General features: G+C 34.1%; 1 protein-coding gene across 5 annotated transcripts in view; it reads right to left on the bottom strand.

Moving 5' to 3' along the window:
• The window catches only part of DGKB (diacylglycerol kinase beta), a 727110-nt gene that overhangs the window by 695179 nt on the left and 17224 nt on the right, over positions 1–14707 (bottom strand). The gene's annotated exons all lie outside the window — the stretch shown is intronic.

Below are 14707 nucleotides of genomic sequence, written 5' to 3'. Positions count from 1 at the left end.
TTCACAGCAAAACTTCTGTTTTATACTCTACTTCACTCGCAAGGTAGATACATGTTGGTTAAATGAATAATGTAATATTTTGGTGAATGTGTATATAGCACAGTATATGTCACATCATCACCGCTGTTTTAAAAGGCCCACTGTGAATATTTTTGCAATTAAAACCATACTCATTTTGCTGCTAATATTAGATTCTTTCAAAATTGTGACCTCTTTAGGTTCCTTTTCTCCAAGACACTATTTTAGCGTCACTCCTGGCTCCCAGAAAGGAGATTTGCTTTATAAAATATTTTAATTGTTTAAATGATATATGTTTCTCTGAGAAGTTTCTCCTACTTAGCAAGGGGAACCAACATGAAAGGAGCAATGAGTTCAACAATTAATTTGATAATTTGATAATCAACAGAAAAAGAAGACAAATACGGAGTGATGATTGTAACACATAAAATGTGATTCCTTACTTCTAATGCCAAAGTTTAACTTCAAAAAGTAATGAAAAAGTAGAATCATCTGCAAGGGTTGGCCCAGGTAATGAGAAATTCGATGTACCCTAAAAGATTTAAAACGAGTATCCTGACTGAAAAATAAAACTTTCCAAAATGTCCATTAAACTTGGGAATAATTTTTTTTTTTTTTTTTTTTTTGCGTTTAGGAAGTTTTTATTTGGTAATATCTTTCTGCATAAGGTCAACGCAGCCAGCACTACTTGCTATTACTCCTCTGCAATCTTCCTTTTAAATACTCACTCAATTCGGCTCATCTTTACTTGTTCAAGTGTAAAGTACAAATGGTCATTGTCACATTTTGTCCTTACTCATAACAATAGCCTACTCAGTGGTGGCATAACTAATCCGTTTTAAAATATGTAAAGAATTTGTTTCCCTATACCCTGATTAAAATGATGAAGTAAATGGATGAGGCAGGAAGAGTAATTTTAATGCTGCTATAAATATAGATGTTTACTCAAGTATAATAATAAGAATTTAAGCATATTAGATTTAAAAAATTTTCTGAACAATGTATACCCATAATTTTGTAAGATTTAAACATAAAGACTAAAGATAAAAATCTTCAATCTCATATTAATTACCACTATTAACTTCTCATCATAGACCTACATAGAGGTCTGACAATTAAGTTCAAGAATTTGCCACTGTGTGCTAGACAAACAACTCGGTAAGGTTGCATAACCTTGGTTGTCAGTATCTCACAGTTGTATTTGTGTGGATGTGGCAGTGTTTTGCTGAAAGACATTCATTAATGTTGTCAGGTGTTTCTATGTGCCCTCGAATTACAGCAATGAACAAATATTAGTAAATTTCTTGTCAAACTTGGCAAGCGTGGAAGTGAGATAAGGGATAAGTTAGTCCAATAACATGTGGGGATATGGGGATAAAGCCATGAACAGAATGTCAGTGCACAAATGGATTAAATGTTTTTCTGAGAGGGGAGAAATCATCACTGATGAAGAGAAGTTAGGGCAGCCAGTAACAAGCAGAGTTGACAAAAACATTGCAAAACTTCATTGAACTGCGCATCAACCCATCAGCTGAGAGAAGCATAGCAGACCAAGTAAATATTGATAGCGAAATGGTTAAGAAAATCTTAACTGAAAATCTCGGTATGAGAAAGGTATGACTCTCACATCAGGATAATGAATCAGCTCAGAAGTCACCGTCTATGAGGGAGTTTTTAGCCAGGAAACAAATAACTGTACTGGAGCACCCTCCCTACTCACCTGAGCTGACCCCCAGTGACTTTTTTTAGAGATAAAAAAAAAAAAGATAAAGATAAAGAAAATGTTGAGAGAAAGACATTTTGATGACATTCAGGACATCAAGGTTAATATGACAACAGCTCTGATGGCCCTTCCAGAAAAAAAGAGTTCCATAATTGCTTTGAAGTGGTGGACTAGTCACTGGTGTTGGTACATAGCTTCCCAAGGGGAGCACTTCAAAAGTGACCATGGTGACATTCAGCAATGAGGTACGCAGCAAGCTTTCTAGGATGAGCTCAGAAACTTAATTGTGATACCGCACATACTTTGTGTATAGATATTCACGTGTTTTTCAATGACATGTATGTGCAAATGTATAGTTAATTTTGACTTCCTCTGTTTCTATGCAAAGTTACCCTTATGATCCAAATTATGGACTCACTATTACCAAGCACTGGATTTAGTGAAAAATTTTAAAAAATCATTCAATTTCTTTAAATCTATAGACATACAATATTTAAAATTCAGTAGTATCTCTATTCATGTATTACTTTAGTAACTTCTTCATGAAATATTAACATAGGCATTGGTACAGAAATATGGAAGAATAATTATATTAATTGGTCAAAACATGAAAAATCAGAATGCTGCGTTACTAACAATGAAAGAAAAAATATATAGTAATATATAGTAGTAATTTTACAACATTTTTAGTAAGAGCAATCTTCTTTAAATGAAATTATACTAGTACACCTAGGATATCAAATTTCTCTAGCTGAATATGTAGAGACATACCAAACAGTTATTTTGTAGAACCACTTTCACACGTACAAGCACAAACTTAACTCTGAGAAATATATTTGAAAATGCACAGAAAATCAGATCCTGATAGCCTCTAGTGTGTGTATCTCAGGAGCTTTGGTTGCCTAACTCATGTTTCTTTAATTAGGATTTATGACACCACAATTGAACTGAGCATTTAAGTAGACAAATATTTAGTGTAATGTAATTTTGTAGAGACAAGTTAGTTGATAGCCTATCATTGGAAACAGCATGCATTTTCCTCATTTCAAATTAAATCCTCTAAAACAAATAATATTAACATTTTGTTTTCATTTATTTAGGTGAATATATCATATACATATCATCTATAGAAATCCCAATTTTCATAGGTATAAAATCTCACCATAAAATTATACTGAGTAAAAACTATTACATAATTTGGGCGGTGCCTGTGGCTCAAAGGAGTAGGGTGCTGGCCCCATGTACCAGAGGTGGCGGGTTCAAACCCGGCCTCGACCAAAAACTGCAAAAAAACCTCAAAAAACTATTACATAATTTTATAGTATACATATAATTCTCTCTCTGTCTCTCACTTTCTAGATAGATAGATAATATATTTCCTTTATATATATATGGAAAAACAAGGATAAAAGATACAGAGGCTATAAAAGATTGAAGTCACCTTAAATACTGCTTTTTGCAGTAACAACAAAAGAAAATAATAACTGCACCAAAATTAATTGTATCCCACTTCTAGGCATGTATTCAAAATTAATTCCCCCACAAAGATTTATTATTAGATGCAATATAAAATTTTAGATCCCACATTCCCATGCATGTAAATTTTCAAGTTGTTATTCTAAAATAAGTGAAAAAAATAGCTGCGAAATATCTCCCCTTCCCAAATTCTCTTTGCATTTTGCTAGCTTAAGGGAAAAATAAAAACAAACAAACAAACTCGACGCTTTGCATAAGTCCATAAGGATCTTTATATAACAACTAATTTTTCTTCTCTGTCAGAAAATAATTCCCATTCTCTAGAGAGAAGTTTGATATGTCATTAAATAAATGTGTTAGATTTAAGGTGAATTTCCCTGAAAGCCATGGGGATTATACCTAAAGAATAAGACAATGTAACAACAGCTTGACCAATATCATATTAAGGGAAATGATTAAGAAGAAATTAAACCTTCTGTAGAAGCCACAGACAAAATAAGTTTCATCCCTTTGCATCTATTTTTCATACAGGTCCTTCTGTTCTTTTAACATTCTCACTGATTACCAAATTCTATTTCCATTCTTTCAAAAGGGACATTCTGCTTTTTGTATCTGTTAATAACATAAAATCTAGGATTAAATCAGCCATTCATCTTTAAGTAGTCATCTTTTTTTATTAAGCCACATAGACATTTGAACACTAAAGTATGAAATATACCAATTTGCAACACCGTGAAATAAAAATGCCGTCTCAACAGTAATTTCATGTGCCTTGTGTTTTTACCTTAATTGATTGATTGATTGGTAAAAATAAATAATACAAAATGATTTAGATCATGTTGGCCTTTTCATTAAATAACTGGCAAAACAGACCCTTATAAACTGTATGTGAAGCAATCTGTGCAGACTGGCTGACTATGTTGAGTACTTCCATGTGCGTATGTGTGTGCACGAGACATTCTTATCTCGGTGATCAGATTAAATAGAAATTCTTTCTCTTCGTACAGTGTCAGCATCATTCTGATAAATAATGAGGCCTTTATAACTGTCATGTCCACACTTTTACCTGGATTACTAAGAGTCAAGCTAGAACTCAGTTTGTTTCTTCTTTTATTCTTAGGTTTTGGTGCTTCTTTAGTATTAGAATTATTTCATCAGTTTTGTATTGTTGTTTTTATAGATTGCATCAAATTCAATTCAAATACAACTTGGTTGCTTTTCTGAACTTATAAATGCTTGTACAGTTGACCTTGTGACTGAATTGTCTGATGCTCTAAATTATCATTCAATGGCAGAATGTAAATTCTAGTTGTCTCCTCAACTAACAAGCTGGCATATTTGATATGGTTTTAAAGTACACTATGCTTAGCAAAATTATTATACATTAAGTATAAATAGTTGTATTCATTTGAGTCAGATAATACATAAATATTTCATCTCTCTTTCAAATTACTTTTCTTATACAGGGTGGCCACCTGTATAAGCCCCCTTATGACCACTCTATATCATGTGCTGTTAACCAAGTAACAGTCACCAAATTCTGTTTTCAAAATAGAAAATTTAATCAATGTCTGTGAATTCAATATCTCGCAAGTTTTACACACAAAGAACTGTGTCTAGTGTTGGGAGATAATCATGAAGATATCAGTATTTTTAGATTTTATGTGAAAAAATTAAAGGCTCTATATGGCCAAAGTTAATCATGAGGTTTTTTCTCCCACAACAAAGAGGGGGTCCTAGGGAAGTTTCATAATTTTAAACCACATGTTATGGTATAAACTCTGAGAATGCATGCATGTGGAATATGTATACCTCCTATAATATTATTGCAGAAATCCAGCCAAATTGTTAGGCTCATTCCCACTTGAATAACATCTTAAAAAATTCTATTTTGGGCAATCACTCTGGCATTACATTTTTATCAGCCCCGCGTTGTGTGAGTATGTCTGTGATTTATAACATAACTTCTTTTGTTTTGAAATGTTCAGAAAACCAGGCTTGTGGTAATGCTTAAGAAATATTTATTTACCAAAAAAAAAGAAATATTTATTTACCAAGTTAATGTCAAAATTTAAAATTTTACTAGGAGAGAATTAAATAATTCTCTACAGTATAAAGTTCTACAAGCAATAGTCTCTTGAAGCTTTTGAAAATACACTGCTTTGCTAGGAGGAAAAAAATCACCTATAGAAGAATTAAATTAAAAACCTAGCTTTGAGGGGCCAATTACCATTTTAAACTTTTTGTATCTCTAGTGTCTATTTTTCCATAGGTACATGTTAAAAAAAGAATTCATATTGCAACAATACTTATAAAAGAACAAAACCAGATTTTTTTAATTTCATCTAACCAAAGGTGACTTAGATTGCCCCAAAACAGAAAAAGAAAAAAAAGCCCATAATGTTTTTCACAATGGAATATGTACACCTGCAAATAAAATGTGTCAACAGAAATCTTATGTGTTACCCTTGCACATATAAATATATACACCAAGTTGACCAGAGAAAATTTGTGGTAACAATAATTTACAAGTTAAAAATAGTCTTCACATTCAACTTTTATTTTCTTTTATCTACATTCATAAATAGTAATATAGAGTAAAAAGTTTTTTTTAATTTACAATAGCTCTAGCATTTCTGCATAAAAGCTTTAAAAGACCGTCAGCAATCAGAGTAGTTACATGCCTACACATTTTATCGTGTAACTTCTACATTGAAGAGTCCTTGCAAACTACCATTTTACTGAGTAGGAAAAAAATCATACATTTATTACTTACATCATGTGGTCTATTAAAACATCTTAAAAACTAATTTTGCTTTATTCTCATTGAATTCTTTCTGAGTCTTCTATGCATTTTAACTTATGGGCTGCAGAGGTCATATGATCCCTAGGCCACTCAAATTCATATCAAAGGCCATCAACATTCGTTTAAACACCACCACCAGAACAAATTTTTACACCTCTATAAATTATTATACTTTAATGCTCAGACATCCCTGGTCTTATTAGATAGTAAATTAAATGCTCCTATAGGTATATGTTATCAGACAGTGCAAAATGTCACAGACATTCTGATATCTTTGTTTTTAGTAAAGAAGTAATGTGTTCAAGACAGTGGTTCACAGCTCAAGGAAATAAAGCTCTTTCAAATAATGACCAATAAAAATGATGTATATTAATATGTTTCAAAACATTTTTGGTGTAAAATATCCTGTTGAGATTTTTAATTTGCTATAGTAGGGAGTCCAGTCTATCCAATTATATAATTTAAAATAGTAAACTTTCATGCTTTGTATTCAGTTCAATTATTATGTTCATTATATCATTTGAAAGAAATTTTTTTCTATCAATTCAGATGAAAATTTGCTCCTTAGACAGAAAACACTTAGGTCTTCTTATAAGTTATTTGTATATTTCATACTTTGTCTTGTCTGAATACCTTAAATTAAATCTATCTTACTATGCAGATATTTATATTTTGAAAGATTCTAACCTGAGTGGCCACAATATTAAAAAAAAACATCAACACAAACAAATAAAAACACTATGAAATGATGTAAGGCTACAAAGTCCAAAGAATCTCCTTATGATCCCAAATAGTTATACCTGTACTAGCAAACAAACTTATAAAACCCCTTTCTTTGATCCAACAAAAACCTCCATAGTAGCAGCCAATGTAGCTGGGAAGAAAAATCAGGCAAGTCATTCATTCTTCTCCTTGGTAAATTAACTCCAGGCTGAAACAATCTTGCCACATAAAACTTCTGTGTGACAAGTACAAATTCTCATTAAGCGAAATATTCCAGAAGCTAAATATTCAAAGTGACTAATAAATAACAATTGCATGCCTCACTTTTGGTTTCTTTCATAATAGGACTCTAGTTTTAAGAAATGAGATTTAATTTATATTTGATCAAGCATAGCATACACAAAATTTTCATACTACTTCGCAATTCTCAGCTGCATAAGATGTCAATTGGGTTTCTACTTTAAAAGAACTACATTACTCAGAATCCTTATAAGAATTCATAACTGGGGAAAATAATTTCTTTGCAAGATCAAAGTGATAATTTTAGAGAAGTGATTTTTAAATGGAACCAGCAGAGTCTGAAAAAAGGTGAGTTTAGCAAAAGGGAGCTAGTAGTGGGTGGGTAGGCTTTAAGAAAGAGGTGCATTCTTGCAAAATAAACTAGAAGCTGGATATTGTTTCCGTATGAAGCTAAAGGATGTTAGACTTACTCAAGTTCAAGTTAGAGCAGTAAGTACAGCAGAATCACAAGGCATTTACAGATGGGGGTGAGGGGTTTGGATTACATCCTCATGCTCTAAGAAACTCCCTGGTAGTCTTTGAGCATGGGGACAGAGATAAAATATTGTATAGTAATTTATCATTACATGTATAATTATGAAAACAAAGCTCTTTATAATAAGATGCTTATATATCAAAACTAACAATGTCTCCAGGAGCCTCAGACCAAGCTGATTACCTTAATTTAATCACCATTGAAGTTTCATGTATAAACACATTTTTTAACTTTTTTATTATTAAATCATAGCTGTGTACATTAATGCGATCATGGGGCACCATACACTGGTTTTATAGACAAATTTGACACATTTTCATAACACTGGTTAACATAGCCTTCCTGGCATTTTCTTAGTTATTGTGTTGAGACATTTATATTCTACATTTACTAAGTTTCACTTGTCCTTGTAAGATGCACCGCAGGTGTAATCCCACCAATCACCCTCCCTCTGCCCATCCTCCCCCCCCTTCCTCTCCCCTTGCCCATATTCTTAGGTTACAACTGGGTTATAGCTTTCATATGAAAGCCATAGATTAGTTTCATAGTAGGGCTGAATACATTGGATACTTTTTCTTCCATTCTTGAGATACTTTACTAAGAAGAATATGTTCCAGCTCCATCCATGTAAACATGAAAGAGGTAAAGTCTCTATCTTTTTTTAAGGCTGCATAATATTCCATGGTGTACATATACCACAATTTATTAATCCATTCAAGGATCAATGGGCACTTGGGCTTTTTCCATGACTTAGCAGCCAAGAACACAGTGAGTAAAGCAAGCAGACAGCCCTCAGAATGGGAGAAGATATTTGCATGTTATGTCTCCGACAAAGGTTTAATAACCAGAATCCACAGAGAACTCTTTTCTTGTATAAGCAAGAAAAGGACAAGTGATCCCATCGCAGGCTGGGCAAGGGACTTGAAGAGAAACCTCTCTGAAGAAGACAGGCGCACGGCCTACAGACATATGAAAAAATGTTCATCATCCTTAATCATCAGAGAAATGCAAATCAAAACTACTTTGAGATATCATCTAACTACAATAAGATGAGCCCATATCATAAAATCCCAAGACCAGAGATGTTGGCATGGATGTGGAGAAAAGGGAACACTTCTACACTGCTGGTGGGAATGCAAATTAATACATTCCTTTTGGAAAGATACTTGGAGAATACTTAGAGATCTAAAAATAGACCCGCCATTCAATCCTATAATTCCTTTACTAGGTATAGACCCAGAAGACCAAAAATCACATTATAACAACATTTGTACCAGAATATTTATTGCAGCCCAATTTATAAACACATTTTTGCTTATGCAACTAGATCATATATAGGAAATAATGCTTTGCCGTTAGTTCAACTTTATCACTATAGAATTATATTTGCTCTTTTCCAGTTTGATGCTATAATAAACAATGCTGCAACAAAATTCCTTGTTACATGCCTTTCTATTTTAATATCTTTATTGAACAAGTAAATACAATGAGGCTGTTGTGCCAAAAGTTAAATTTAAAAAAAAATTATGACAAAATACTTTCCAAAGATTTCAGAATAATTTTCAGAGTGGCTGGAAATTTTTAAGAGAGCTATTTCCTTACACCCTTGCCAATACTAGATGCCATCAAATGTTTTTAAATTTTGCCAGTCCAATGAGAGATTTACATTGTATTTGTTGGTATTGTTTTTGTGATTGTTATTTCATTTCTATGACTATTATAGAGATTGAGCATCGTTTCACATGGTTGGACATTATAATCACTTCTGTAAATTGATTATTGTTATCCTGCTGAGTTATTTCTGTAGTTCTGTCATCTTTTTGAATTGTTTTTGTACATTCCTGAACACTAGAGAAATTAACCCTTTACCTATTACAAGTATTTTCTCTGATTAAATCACTTGCTTTGGATTTTTATGAAGTTAACTTTCCAAGATATTTTAAATTTCTATAAAAGTTGTCAAAGGGACATTCTTGCCATTTTCTAGAGAATAAACTGGGAGTTGAGAGTGTGGGCAGAATAATGAAGTCATAAATATTTATCAAAATTTGTAAATAGGCATGAAGATTTCTAGGTATCATTTCAGTATAGTTGTTGCTAATTGTTGTATACCAGGCACTCTCTGTCTGGAGATTATTGGAGTTTCTAGGGTTGTGTACCTTTGTTCAACTTCATCTTTATTATTGATCTGGATATGTTTCAACTTTCCAAGAGTAATGATTAATCTGTAGAAAACTGAAAAAAAAAATGATTCTTTTCTTAGAAAATGTTAAATAGGGCTAGGTGTGATGGCTCATGCCTGCAATCTTATTACTCTAAGAGGTCGAGGTGAGAGGATTGCTTGAGCTCAGGAGTTCAAGACCACCTTGAGCAAGAGCAAGACTGTCTCTACTAAAAATAGAAAACTTAGGCATAGGGGTGTGTGCTGTAGTCCCAGCTACTTGGGAGGCTGAAGGAGGAGGATTACTTGGACCCAGGAGTTTAAGGTTTCTGTGAGCTATGACTGTGTAGCCTGGTGTAACAGAATATGAAAGAAAGAAAGAGAGAGAGAGTGAGGAGGAGGAGTAGGGAGGAAGGGAGGGAAAATGTTAAATAATAAGAAAGAAAGAAAGGAAGAAAGAAGGAAGGAAGGAGATATTTATCCAAAAGAAATCCAAATGACTTCTATATCATAACACATGAATTAACAACTTTTGTATCTTTTGGCAAATTCATTGCTGCATTCCTTTATTTGGTGAATCGTATAAATCTCATGTCTTCTTATTCTCTTTTGGATCATTCCTGATATTTTACTAGTTCCTTTAATATTTAATGAGTTGAATAAAATCTCTAAAACGAGTTCATTTTGTATTTCTATATAAGTCATATTACTAACTTAAAGAAACTACTTTAACAGATGTTTCTTAGGCAGGAGATTGGGGTGGTCTCAAATAGCACAAGAGAAGTAGATTTTGGAGTTAGAGTCAAAAGCAAAAATGATGTATTTTGGGAGTCTGAGAGGTAAAGAGGCAACAAGAATGAGAAAGAGAGAGAAAATGAGAATGAAAGACTGACGAGGGTGGCACACAAAAGGCCAGTGTTTGACAGTGAGAGCAGATTGTGAGACTTGCGTTCCACAGAGGACCAAATCTCCCTTTCTCACTACAGCACAAAGGAGAGGGTGGGGCTGGGATGGGTTTATAGATTAGGGGGCAGTGTTGACTTTCATGTTTGAATCCCTGTACATTTTATGTTTTCACAGGAAATATGGTTCATGGCTAATGTAGACTTGTGTAAAAGGCAATGGCTAAAGCGTTCAGGGGAATGGAAAAGTTGTGTCATTTTTGAGCATAAAAAAACATGCTTTCCAGAAAAAATACAATAGAATTGTTACGGCTGGTCATGGTGGCTCACACCTGTAATTCTAGCACTCTGGGAGGCTGAGGCAGGAGAGTGCTTGAGCTCATGAGTTCAAGACTAGCCTGAGCAAAAGCGAGACCCCCATCTCTAAAAATAGCCAAGCATTGTACCAGTACCAATAGTCCCAGCTACTTACAAGGCTGAGGAAGAGGATCACTTGTGAGCTCAAGAGTTTGAGGTTGCTGTGAGCTATAACTCCATGGCACTAAACATAGGGCAACAGAGTGAGACTCTGTCTCAAAAATTAATAAAAATGATAATAAGATTGTTATGGTGTAGTACTTGGTTTGTTGTAATCACGAATGTATAAAAATCCTTTTCTGGGATGTATTTTTTTTTTTCCTTCTTCCCTCTTGTTCCTTACCTAGCTTTTTCCTTTTGGTATAAATAGTTACTTTATTAGGAAAAGGTTATATAACTTTTCTATCTAAATCAGGACTCCCTGTAATAAACTCTGTTTTTAGTTCAGTATATGGCACATGCTAAATCTGTAATTAATTATATATTTTGCATATATACACATACAGAGGGCCAAAAAAATGTAAACATATTTTAAGAGATGTTATCTATGTATTACTTTTCTTTTTTTATTTATTTATTTATTTATTTTATTGTTGGGGATTCATTGAGGGTACAATAAGCCAGGTTACACTGATTGCAATTGTTAGGTAAAGTCCCCCTTGCAATCAGGTCTTTTCAAAGTTGAATTGAATTATGGTAGCAATGTGTAGTTGGAAATTCACCCAAAAGATGGCACTAATCAAATGAATGCTAGCGTCAGCAAGGGACAGGTGGGACTGTCAAAGAAAATGATGGAAACATGGTTGGTGTTCAAGGAGCACAGGACCATTTAGATGTGGTATTTGAAACTAAGAACACTGTAGAAGTTCAACAATAATGGAAGCGTGAGAATGGGGGACTTTAAGGATATGGTGTCATAGAAAACCAGCTACATTGGCAGTATTTTAGGAGGAAATTGAAACATATGCAGCTATATAAGTGGACGCTTTGGTCAATGATGCTCAAGCAGTAGTTTGCTGTCCTCAGAAGTATCTGGATACTGATGCGAACCACTTTGAGCATCTCTTGTAATTGCAGAAGTCAAACATGACTTAGATTCATATTTTATTATCAGTATATAATAATTTTAATACAGATTTTTCTTTTCTTAAAAGGAGTATACATTTTTGGGCACCCTCTGTATAAACGTGTGTGTGAGTGTGTGTGTATGTCTATTTCTTTGCAATGTATTAAATGCCTGTCTCTTTCAAAGTATGAAGTCTTGTTGAGCTTAGGGGTGCCTTTGCTCCCCTTTGGCACCTAGCATAATCTTAATGTATGAAATAAATGCTGATGAACTACAAACAAATGTATGTAGATTACATAAGATATTTAATGAATCACAAATTTCTCATTTATTTAAATAAATATTAAAACAGCAAAATACACGAATAGTTAGAAATAGAGATGGAGATGAAGATAGACATACAGAGACAGAAATGAGAGCTGGAAATGCTTGAGTTAGACACGCAGAGATAGTGATATCTCCCAGGTGTTTCTAAGATTTGACCCTCAAAGCCATGTGGTTTTGTATTAACTACTACAACTGTTCATACCTTGGAACAAATCTGATAGTCTCCTTTTGGGAATCTCTTATGAGAGGAGGGAACCTGACCTTTGAGGTTTAATTGGCATTTTGGACACATAAGAGGATTCAGCAGCTTTGCAAATAATACCTAACTTGTGTCACATCTAATTAAGGCTCTAATAAATACTGTAGTTGGAAGAAGCAGGTACCTTTTGTTTTGTTTTGTTTTGCTTTTAGCCTTCTTCTAAATGTAACTATATCCAACAAACAAATGAATCAGTAGAATAATACTACCAACTAATAAATACTGTAGTTGTTCCCATCACAATTCTGTCAGTTACTACAATTAGAACAAATTTCTTGTTAATGTCATCATAGAAAAACAGAGTGGACCAAAAGGAATAAACTTCTTTTAACCCAAGACTTGTCTTCTAGGCCTGGGGTCATCAACTTTTTATTAAACAGCCACATAGAAAATATTTTAGCCTTTGTCATCTAATTGGTTTTTGGTACAACTATGTCTATCTGCTTTAGAAATCCAAAAGTAGCAATAAGGAATATGTAAACAAATGAATTCAGCTGTGTTCCAGTATAACCTTACAAATACAGACAGACCCTTGCTCTAGGGAAACTTGGGAGAATTTTTATACAACTATTTATTTCTCTTATAGTTGATAAATATTCTTGAAACAAAACAATTTAATTATAAGCTTTTTCTCAGCACTGAACTACTACAAAAAAATTATTCATCGCCTTTGAGGGATCATGGATGTAAGTTTATTCTTTATGCCTAAGCAGTTCATAGTTATAAATTAAATGGATAGAAAGTCATGTCAGATTGACCTTCTCCCTTACCTTAGAAAGTTTTCACACACCCTTTTAAAGGATCTGTGCTTCTCCTGCTTTGCTTCCCAAACATGGAGATAAATATGTTTCCTGACAGCTTGACTTTTTCTGAGGCAGCACTCAATTTATCACTCTGCTCCTTGAGCACATTTTCCAAATCCTGACAAAAACATCCCTTCAGAGGGGAAAAATAAACCCTCGTCTCAGGCTCTGTAAATTACCACCAAGTATAGCCGTGAATAAAATAAGAGTCGATCCTGATTCATGCTTTTGGAACATCTCGAAGCACGGCAGCTCATGCTCCAAAGACCAGCACTTGGCAGGCAGAACTGAGACCACAGCAAATAAGGCAGGAAACAGAAAAGATACCAAAGAGTCCCTTTTATGCCACTTTTTGTTAAGAAGCCAATTATTGATGATCCTGGAATGGAACAGTATTAAGCTGTTCCTCCATCACTTCTCCTAAAACTGTTCTCTTCAAATAATGTAAAACTCCAGGGGTGGGATGCTGAACACAAAACTAAGAACTTGGAACACAAAAGCAGGGTCATTGTTGCCAGAAAGGCTTTGTTAAAATGCACTTAGAGTTGCTGTGAGCTTAGGAAAATGCATTAGTTCTGATTGGTTTAGAAGATTGCTGACTTGAAAGCTTCTGTCCTTAAGAAAGGAAGATGTGAGTCAGGCAACAGTGATGCTTCTAGGGGAAGGAAAAGCCAAACCCAGCCTGTGTTGGAAGAAGAACAGGGGGTATCTCCAGGTGATTGATTGACGGGATTGCCCAACTGACATTGCAATGATTTATTCACACATATTGGAATAAAGATTCCACAAGTTAATTTCCCATACTGACGTACCACCGTGTACCAGAAGATATCGAAAAGCTACAGACAGACATGGGGAAGATGAGCTATACCTGGAAGTACATTAAAATGTGGAATAATAGGAGTTAGGAAAGAGCTGGGAGGGAAAAAGGGTTTCCTGGAAAGAGTGTAATGGAGCTGTTCCTGCAAAGAGGGAAAAAGAATGTAGACAGCAAGGAAAGTCTACCAAGAGAAGAAGAAAACAATCCAGGCAAAATAATGTAAGGAGTATAAAATGGCAGATAGAAGGAAAAGAAAAGGTATGTTCACTGGGTAGTTAAATGCACCTAGACTTGGATGGGGCACGGTGAGAGTGAACAGTAATAATAGAAGCTGCACTAATCAATGTGAACTTTGTGCCAGGAACTGTGCCAAGAGAATTCCATGGATTGAGACCTTAAAACAGCAATGTAAATGAACTGCTATTATTAACCTGATCCGAAAATTTGAATATTGTGATTAAATCATTCAAGCTGTATCCCAAAACGGCCGA

The sequence above is a fragment of the Nycticebus coucang genome, chromosome 11 (genome assembly GCF_027406575.1).
Source record: "Nycticebus coucang isolate mNycCou1 chromosome 11, mNycCou1.pri, whole genome shotgun sequence".
Classification (NCBI taxonomy): Eukaryota; Metazoa; Chordata; class Mammalia; order Primates; family Lorisidae; genus Nycticebus; species Nycticebus coucang.
This window is presented reverse-complemented; position numbering and strand designations above follow the sequence as displayed.